General features: G+C 38.5%; 1 pseudogene; it reads left to right on the top strand.

The window, feature by feature from the left end:
* The first annotated feature begins 7797 nt into the window (after positions 1-7797).
* Positions 7798-9450, top strand: LOC102748796 (magnesium transporter NIPA2 pseudogene; annotated as a pseudogene).
* Positions 9451-9858: the final 408 nt, after the last annotated feature.

The raw sequence follows: 9858 nt of genomic DNA, 5'->3' as shown, positions 1-9858 counted from the left end.
TCCACACTGTTTTCCAAAGTGGCTGTACCAACTTGCATTCCTACCAACAGGGTAAGAGGGTTCCCTTTTCTCCACAACCTCTCCAACATTTGTTGTTTCTTTCCCTGTCCATTTTGGCCACTCTAACTGGTGTAAGGTGGTATCTCAATGTGGTTTTGATTTGCATTTCCCTGATGGCTAATGATGATGAACATTTTTTCATGTACACCTATATTTTCTAATTTGGAAAGAGCTCTGCGTCATATTTTTGGAGGGAAGTTAACCCTGGTTGTTTCTAGATAGTAAGATTTTGGACATTTCTTTTTCTTTTTTTTAACCATCATGGATTGTTATTACAGTTGTTTTAAAGATTTTATTTATTTATTTTCTTGAGAGAGAGCACATACAAGCAGGGGGAGGAACAGAGAGGGACAAGCAGACTCCAGGCTTAGTGCAGGGCCCCACACAGGGTTCAATCCCATGACCTGAGATCATGACATGAGCTGAAACCAAGAGTCTGACACCCAACCAACTGAGCCACCCAGGTGCCCCTATCGTTACAGTTTTTACAAAAAGTATGCATTAAGGGCGCCTGGGTGGCTCAGTTGGTTAAGCAACTGCCTTTGGCTCAGGTCATGATCCTGGAGTCCCGGGATCGAGTCCCGCATCAGGCTCCCTGCTCGGCAGGGAGTCTGCTTCTCCCTCTGACCCTCCTCCCTCTCATGCTCTCTGTCTCTCATTCTCTCTGTCTCAAATAAATAAATAAAATCTTTAAAAAAAAAAAAAGTATGCATTAAACTTATAAACAATAATTTCTGAGAGTGCAATTTTTACACTAAAGTGTTGACAAAATTTTCAACACTATATAATTTGTTCCAATGAATAAGTTTTAAGTATAAATATCTTATCAATGCCAAATCTACATGGACATAGTTTTTACACATGTAAATAGGTACATAATATACAAAGTAACTAAATAATTTTTGAATGGAATTTTTATCTAATCAATTTCTTTTTCTCAAATTAGGTTGTCTACTGATAAATCACTTTATTCAGTGTCCAGTTTCAGAAATGCCATTTAATAATTTTCTATTTACAAAGAACAACAGTCCTTTTATGACACTCAGAGATTTTTGGCTTGTAGCCTTGTGGACAGAGTTCACTGTACTATTTTTAACTATCCACATAAATTGGTCATAAAAGGATGGTATTTGGGGTTAGTTCAGTCAGTTCCCTGCAGAATTCAATAATAAACCTGTAGCTAAACTTAGAAATGCTATTTTATCATTTACATGTGAAGTGGGCCTTTTTTCCCATTTATGGTATATCTGCTGATTTAAATAAGCAACTTATATTTGAGTAAAGCTTTTCATCCAAGTGTGCAACCTAAATGGAAAAACTTAAAGCCAAATAAAAACATACTAAAAAATAAAGATACTGTCAAATTTTAGATCCAAATAAATTATGAAATAGGATTCTAAATTCAGATATGATGCCAGTGTACAGAGATAGTATGACAAAGGTTACAGAAAGAACTATAATCAACTGAAGAAAATAGTCATTATTTTAAGCCTGTATGAATGAAATTACCAGCACTCCCTCATTCTCCTTCTAACTGGATGGATTCTGTAGTTTCTTGTACACTTTTCTTGCAGTATCTAAAGTTCTCTGATGACCAAAGCATGTAACACATGTGGTCTGTTCTGTCTTGTCCTCCAGGCTCCACCAGTGGTACAATAGTGACAATATTAAGAAAATTCCCTCCATCCTTCATGGCTCTCCCCAGTCCTTCCTCACTTCTCATGCTAGGAGTCGAACTTACATTAACTATATGATATGCTCTTCGTCTTGTCATTACTAATATCAGTTTCATCACTTCTAAGGATATTTTGCTGTCCTTCCAAGAGAGAAAAAAAAAAAAAAAAACTTTTCCAAAAGCATTTCAACACTTCTGTAAGACCTCAGGCAAAAACATGTTCCCATTTTGCTTGTCTGCACCTGGAGCCACTAGACGGCTCTCCCCTATTTTTCTTCCCACTCTACCATCTTCACCACTTTATATGACACTCTGTCACACATCCACCTATTCATTTAACAAGGATTTTTCAGTGTACACTGGACTCCGTCACTGTGCTCAGTTCTGGAAATTTCAGTCCTCCTGGAGCTCCCTTTCTAGTGAGGGAGTAGACATAGATCAAGTTATCACCGAATGCATAATTATAAACTCTGGTAAGCATTGTGAAGAAACATTCCAAAAAGCTAATAGAGCATATAATGAAGATAATGATCTATTTTGGCAGGACAGAAGGCATGTTCCAGGGAAGGCTTTCCTAAGCAAGTAACAGTCCACTTGCTTCTCTAAGCAAGTAACATTCATGCTGATATCCAAAGGAGTTTTCTACGCAAAAAGGAGTGTGCCAGACAGAAGGAAAAGGTTGTGACAATTCATGATATGTTCAGTGAATGAAAGAATTTTGGTATACTGGAGTTACATAAATTTGGAAGGTTAGAGGGTGCCTAAATTCTACAAAATTCTGGCCAGGATGTGTAGGCACAAAGCCATTCACCACCCTCCCCACTTTCTCTAGTATCTCATTTCTGGAGCTGTCCCTTGTAACATGTTCCAGTGTTCTCCCTTCCAAGAGTCCCACCTAGGAGGCTTTACAGCAGTAGAACCTCCAAGGTCCCAGCCAGACAACATGGTGACCATAAAATGAACTTACTTCTGGTATAGTACATTGTATACAACTTTATAGATTATGAAGTGTAATCAGTGAGGATCGTAGCAGCAAAGGATGGTACAGTACACCAGGCTGGCAAGAATCAAGAGCTGCTTTCATGTGCAGTTCAGGAGAGAGATGGGAAAAGAGCAGTTTCAGGAATCTGAATGGATAAACTGTATGGAGAGGGCACCTGACAAAAGATATTACCTTTGATAAAGGTATCCTGTATCCTGGGGGAAGAAGGTGTCCAACCTCTCTCCTCCCATCCTCCAATCTCTTGCCACTGCTGAAACCCCACCAAAGCCACACACATGGGTCATCGTCCCAAAACACAGAACAGAATGGAGAATGGAGGATAGGCAAACCAGGTGACCTAGTCGGGGTGGGTTAAAGCATAGTGCCCCATTTTAAATCTTAGGTGAGCCACTTAGAAAGTGTGTGATCTCAGGAATACTAACCCATCTCCCGGTGCCTCAATTTCCTCATCTTTAAAATGGAAATGATGACAATTACACATTGGTTTGCTTCAAGGGTTCATAAAGTGTTCATCCTAGTGCCTGACATGTGATCAGTGCCTCTAAGTGTTCTTAATATTCTCCTTTATAGAAGAAACTGAAGTTCAGACAAGGTAAGTGACTTAGCCAAGCTCCCATTGTCAGACGGGAAACAATCAAAGCCAGAATCCAGGCCTCTTATCTCTGCCTTAACCTGTCTCTTTCACTCTCTTCTCCAGAACTGATAACATAGCTACCAAACTGACTAAAATATAACTCAGTAAGCATATTCTGAATCTTGTCTCTGTCCATTTTTGTAATATTCACATCTCCCCCCCATACTTTATTGAGATACAATTGACATATAACATTGTGTAACTTTAAGGCACAAAATGTATCAATTTGATGCCCTTATTTACTGCAATGTGATTACCACTGTAGTTTTAAGTAACATCTCTATCACATCACATAATTACCATTTCTTTTTTATGGTGAGAACATTTAAGATCCACTCTCTTACCAACTTCCAAGCACACTTCTTAAAAATTTATTAACAGAGGACAGGGAAATATTTCTCATATTCTCTATAACTTAATGTAAATAGGAACCTGCACCTTCCAGACAGCTTATAATTGTAGATCCTATCACAGTAAACATGAGGTTGGCAATAACAGGGCCTCTTTGGACTTCTCAATTGAAACTCCTAGATGTGTAATCAATTTAGGAGCCTCCGTGGTGTTCTCATTTACTCAGAGAGAACTGAGGTAATTATGCATCATATTTCACTAATTGAAAAGCCTCAAAAGAATTAAAACTTCAAATAGTTGGAGTGGGTGGAAACAACCATCCTCCCAGTCTTTAGAAAAATTCTCCAAGAAGTTCCTGATCTGAGACAAGTATCCACAAAACATCCACTGGGAAGCCCCCTGTGTGGAGTGCCCTGGGAACCCCCGGACTGTGCACTCCTCAGTTCTACCACAAGGCCGGGGTACTTATGCATGGAGTATAAGAGATGACAACAAAAATTATATGTCAACAAATTAAGCAACCTAGAATAAATGGAAAAATTTCTAGAAACACAATCTCTCAAAAGTGAATCAGGAAGAAATAGAAAATCTAAACCGACCAAGTACTAGTAACAGAATTAAATGGGATTCACAGGTGAATCCTACCAAACATTTAAAGAAGAATTAATACCTAGTCTCCTTAAACTATTCCAAAAAAAAAAAAACCAGAAGAGGAAGTAAAACTTTCAAATTCATTTGAAAAGGCCAGCATTATCCTGATATTAAACCCAAAGACACTACAAAAAAAGAAAACTACAGGCCAATATCTCTGATGAACATAGATGCAAAAGTCCTCAATAAAATATCAGCAACTGCATTCAACAATACATTAAAAGGATTATTCACCATGATCAAGTGGAATTTATTTCAGGGAAGCAAGGATGGTTTAATATTCACAAATCAATCAACATGATACACCACATTAACAAAACAAAAAACAAAATCACCTCAATAGATGCAAAAAAAAAAAAAGCATTTGACAAAATTCAACATTTTTTCATAAAAATTCAATGAAGAGTGTTTAAAGGGAACACACCTCAACATAATAAGGATGACATGTGAAAGACCCATAACTAACATCAAACTCAACTGTGAAAAAAATGGGAATTTTTCCTCTAAGATCAGGAACAAGATGAGGATGTTCACTGTCACCACTTTCTTTCTGCATAGTACTGGAAGTTCTACCTATAACAACCAGACAAGAAAAAGAAACAAGAGGCATCCATATTGGTAAGGAAGAAGTAAAACTGTCACTATTTGCAGATGACATGATACTATTTATAGAAAACCCTAAATGTTTTACCAGAAAACCATTAAAAATGATAAATGAATCCAGTAAGTTCACAGGATACAAAATTAATATGCAGAAGTCTTTTGCATTTCTTTTTTTAAACTTAATTTTATTTTATTTAAATTCAATTAATTAACATATAATGTATTATTAGTTTCAGAGGTAGTATTCAGTGATTCATCAGTTATATAACACCCAGTGCTCATTGCATCACGTGCCCTCAATACCCATGAACCCGTTACCCCATCCCCCCACCCTTCTCCACTCCAGCAACCCTCAGTTTGTTTCCTATGATTAAGAGTCTCTTATGGTTTGTCTCCCTCTCTGATTACGTCTTATTTTATTTTTCCCTTCCTTCATCTATGTTCTTCTGTTTTGTTTCTTAAATTCCACATACGAGTGAAATCATATGATAATTGCCTAACTATGATTGATTTATTTCACTTACCATAATACCCTCTAGTTCTTTCCATGTCATTACAAATGGCAAGATTTCATTTTTTTTTGATGCCTGAGTAATCTTCCATTTTATATATATACCACATCTTCTCTATCCATTCTAAACAGATATCTTTTTTTTAATTTAAATTCAATTAGCCAACTTATAGTACATCATTAGTTTCAGATGTAGTGCTCAATAATTTATTAGTTTCATGTAACACCCAGTGCTCATCACATCACGTGCCCTCCTTAATGCTCATCACCCTATCCCCAAACCCACCTCACCTCCAGCAACCCTCAGTTTGTTTCCTATAGTTAAGAGTCTCTCACTTCTCCAAAGAAGACACACAAATGGCTAACAGACACATGAAAAATGCTCAACATCACTAGCCATCAGAGAAATACAAATCAAAACCACAATGAGATACTACCTCACACCTGTCAAAATGGCTAAAATTAACAACACAGGTAATAACATGTTGAGGATTCAGAGAAAGGGGAACCCTCTTACACTGTTAGTGGGAATGCAAGCTGGTACAGATGCTTTGGAAAACAGTATGGAGGTTCCTCAAGAAGTTAAAGATAGAGCTACCCTATGACCCAGCAATTGCACTACTGGGTATTTACCCCAAAGATACAGATGTAGGGAAAAGAAGGGGCACATCTTCCCCAATGTTCATAGCAGCAATGTCCACAATAGCCAAACTGTGGAAGGAGTCAAGATGTCCTTCAACAGATGAATGGATAAAGAAGATGTGGTCCATATATACAATGTAATATTACTCAGCCATCAGAAAGGATGAATACCCACCATGTGCATCGACATGAATGGAACTGGAGGGCATTATGCTAAGTGAAGTAAGTCAAGCAGAGAAAGACAATTATCATATGGTTTCACTCATAGGTGGGACATAAGCAATAGCATGGGGAGGACCATAGGGGAAGGGAGGGAAATCTGAAGGGGGAGAAATCAGAGAGGGAGATGCACCATGAGAGACTACAGACCCTGGGAAACAAACTGAGGGTTTCAGAGGGAAGGGGGATAGGGGGGATGGGTGATGGGTATTAAGGAGGGCATGTGTTGTGATGAGCACTGGGTGTTATACACAACTAATGAATCATTGAACACTACATCAAAAACTAATAATGTACTATACAGTGGCTAACTGAACATAATAAAAAAAATTTTTTTATTTAAAAAAAAAGAGTCATGGATTTTCTCCCTCTCTGATGACTTCCCTTCCCATTCTGTTTTCCCTCCTTCCCCTAAGGTTCTCTGTCCTTTTCTCATTTTCCACATATGAGTGAAACCATATGATAATTGTCTTTCTCTGATTGACTTATTTCACTCAGCATTTCTATACACTAATAACAAAGTAGAAGAAAGAGAAATTAAGACAACAACTCCATTTATAATTGCACTAAAAAGAATAAAATACCTAGGAATAAATTTAACTAAGGAATCTGCACTCTGAAAAGTATGAAACACTGGTGAAGGAAATGGAAGGTGATGCAAACAGATGGAAAGATTTTCCATGCTCATGGAGTAGAAGAACCAATATGGTTAAAATGTCTGTACTAAAAGCCCAAATGTCCATTAACTGATAAATGAAGAAGATATAGCATACACACACACACACACACACACACACACTGGAATATTACTCCGCCATCAAAAAGAATGAAATCTTGCCATTTGCAACAACGTGGGTGGAGCTAAAGAGTATCATGCTCAGTGAAATACATCAGTCAGAGAAAGACAAATACCATTTGACTTCATTCATATGTGGAATTTAAGAAACAAAACAGATGAACATAGAGGGAAGAGAGGCAAATCAGGAAACAGACTCTCAGCTATAGAGAAAAAAACAATAGGTGATGTGTATTAAGGAGGGTGCTTGTGATGAACACAAGGTGTTGTTTGTATGTGATGAATCATTAAATTCGACACCTGAAACTGATATTACACTGTATGTTAACTAACTGGGATTTAAATAAAAACTTGAAAAAAAATAAAATAAAATGTCCATACTACCCAAGGTCATCTACAGATTCAATGCAGTCCCTATCAAAATACCAATAGCATTTTTCACAGAACTAGAACAAATAATCCTAAAATTTATATGGAGCCACAAAGATCCCAAATAACCAAAGCAATCTTAAGGAAAACAGAGTTAAAGACATCACAATCCCAGATTTCAGGATATTCTACAAAGCTATAGCAATCACTGGGTGATGGCCCTTGGTCCCAGTGGCAGCTGGGTTGCAGGTCAACTGGGGCAGGTTCCCCTTGCCTCTCCCCCATGGAGAAGGCAGTGCCCAAGGCTGCAGCCCCTGATGCTCTCACCTCCATCTCTATGGCAATGGTAATGAAGGTCAACGAAGGCCCTGGCCCTGCAGCTCAAGAAGCAGTGGCCAGTGCAGCCTGTGTGGGTGTGTATGCGGAGGTGACCAGGGCCAGATCGTGGAGCAGAAGTCACATGGCTGGCCTCCAACTGGGGCTGGAGCTACTCTGCCAGGGTTGGAAACTTTAAATGAGAATAAAGAGTATTATTTACAAGGAAATGAGAGTGAATAAGTCATCTCTCACTGCTTCCAACCTTTTTTTCACGAGAGACTGTATTAAACTTACGTATTTGAGGATTGCATGATCCTGCTTCCAGCACCAGCGGTTTCTCTGTTTTGTGATCAGTGTGACTCACAAGAACTTCTTTAGTAACAAACAAAATGACCCAGTGGTGTGGAAAATATGACTTTTACATTGGTCTGGGATTGGCTATAAGCTCCAGCATTTTCATTGGTGGGAGTTTTATTTTGGGGGGGAAAAAAAAAAGAGGGTCTTCTGTGACTTGCCAGAAAAGGGTCCATGAGAACAGGTCAAGGTGGCCATGCATATCTTAAAGAATAGGTGTTATCTGAAAACAGTGGATCGTGGATCACTACCTCAAAAACTAATGATGTACTGTATGGTGACTAACATAACATAATAAAATTAAATTTAAGAAAAAAGAATGGTTGTGCTGGGCTGAATTGCTATCAATGGGAGCAGATGAGGCAGCCAACTTTGCTGCATATGCCTTTGCACCAACCACCCTAGTGACTCCGTTAGAAGCTCTCAGCATCTTAGTAAGTGCTATTCTTTCATCATACTTGCTGAATGACTCAGTCTTCATGGGAAAAAATGGATGTTTGCTAAGTATTCTAGGGTCTACAGTTACGGTCATTCATGCTCCAAAAGAAGAGGAGATAGAGACTTTAAGTGAAATGTCTCACAAGCTAAGTGATCCAAGTTTTGTGATCATTATGTCATTGATCTTAATCTTCATTGTGGGACCTCACCATGGACAGACAAACATTCTTGTGTACATAACAATCTGCTCTGTAATCGGAGTGTTTTCAGCCTCCTGTGTTAAGGGCCTGGACATTGCTATCAAAGAGCTGTTTGCTGGAAAGACTGTGCTGTGACATCCCCTGGCCTGGATCCTGCTGCTGAGCTTTATAGTCTGTGTGAGCACACAGATTAATTATCTAAATTACCCTGGATATAGTCAACCCTTCCATTGTGACTCCCAATATATTATGTATTCTTTACAACATTGGTTTTAACTTGTTCAGCTATTCTTTTGAAGGAGTGGCAAGATATGTCTGTTGAGGATGTCATTGGTACTTTGAGTGGCTTCTTTACAATCATTGTGGGAATATTCTTGTTGCATGCCTTGCATGCCAAAGAAAACCATCAACAAAATGAAAATACAACCTACTGAATGGGGGAAGATATTTGCAAATGATATATCCAAAGGAGTTAACCTCCAAAATACATAAAGAACTTATACAACTCCGCACCAAAAAAGCAAATAATCTGATTTTTAAATGGGCAGAAGACCCGAAGAGACATTTTTCCAAAGAAGACATCCAGATGGCCAACAGACACATGAAAAGATGCTCAACACCATTCATCATCAGGAAAATGCAAATCAAAACCACAATGAGATATCACCTTATACCAGTCAGAATGACTAATATCAAAAAGACAATAAATAACCAGTGTTGGCATGAATGTAGAGAAAAAGCAACTCTTGTACACTATTGATGGGAATGTAAATTGATGCAATCACTGTGGAAAGCAGTATGAAGATTTCTCAGAAAATTAAAAATGGAGAAGATCCAGTCCAAGATGGCAATGTAGGAAGACTCTGAATTCACCTCCACAGACATACCAAATCTATCCCTAATTATAAAGCAATTTCTCCTTAAGAAAAACTGAGGGCTGGGGTGCCTGGGTGGCTCAGTCGTTAAGCGTCTGCCTTTGGCTCAGGTCATGATCCCAGGATCCTGGGATTGAGCCCCGCATTGGGCTCCCTGCT

The sequence above is a fragment of the Leptonychotes weddellii genome, chromosome 8 (assembly GCF_054177405.1).
Source record: "Leptonychotes weddellii isolate Sample4059 chromosome 8, ASM5417740v2, whole genome shotgun sequence".
In the NCBI taxonomy this organism is placed as follows: domain Eukaryota; kingdom Metazoa; phylum Chordata; class Mammalia; order Carnivora; family Phocidae; genus Leptonychotes; species Leptonychotes weddellii.
This window is presented reverse-complemented; position numbering and strand designations above follow the sequence as displayed.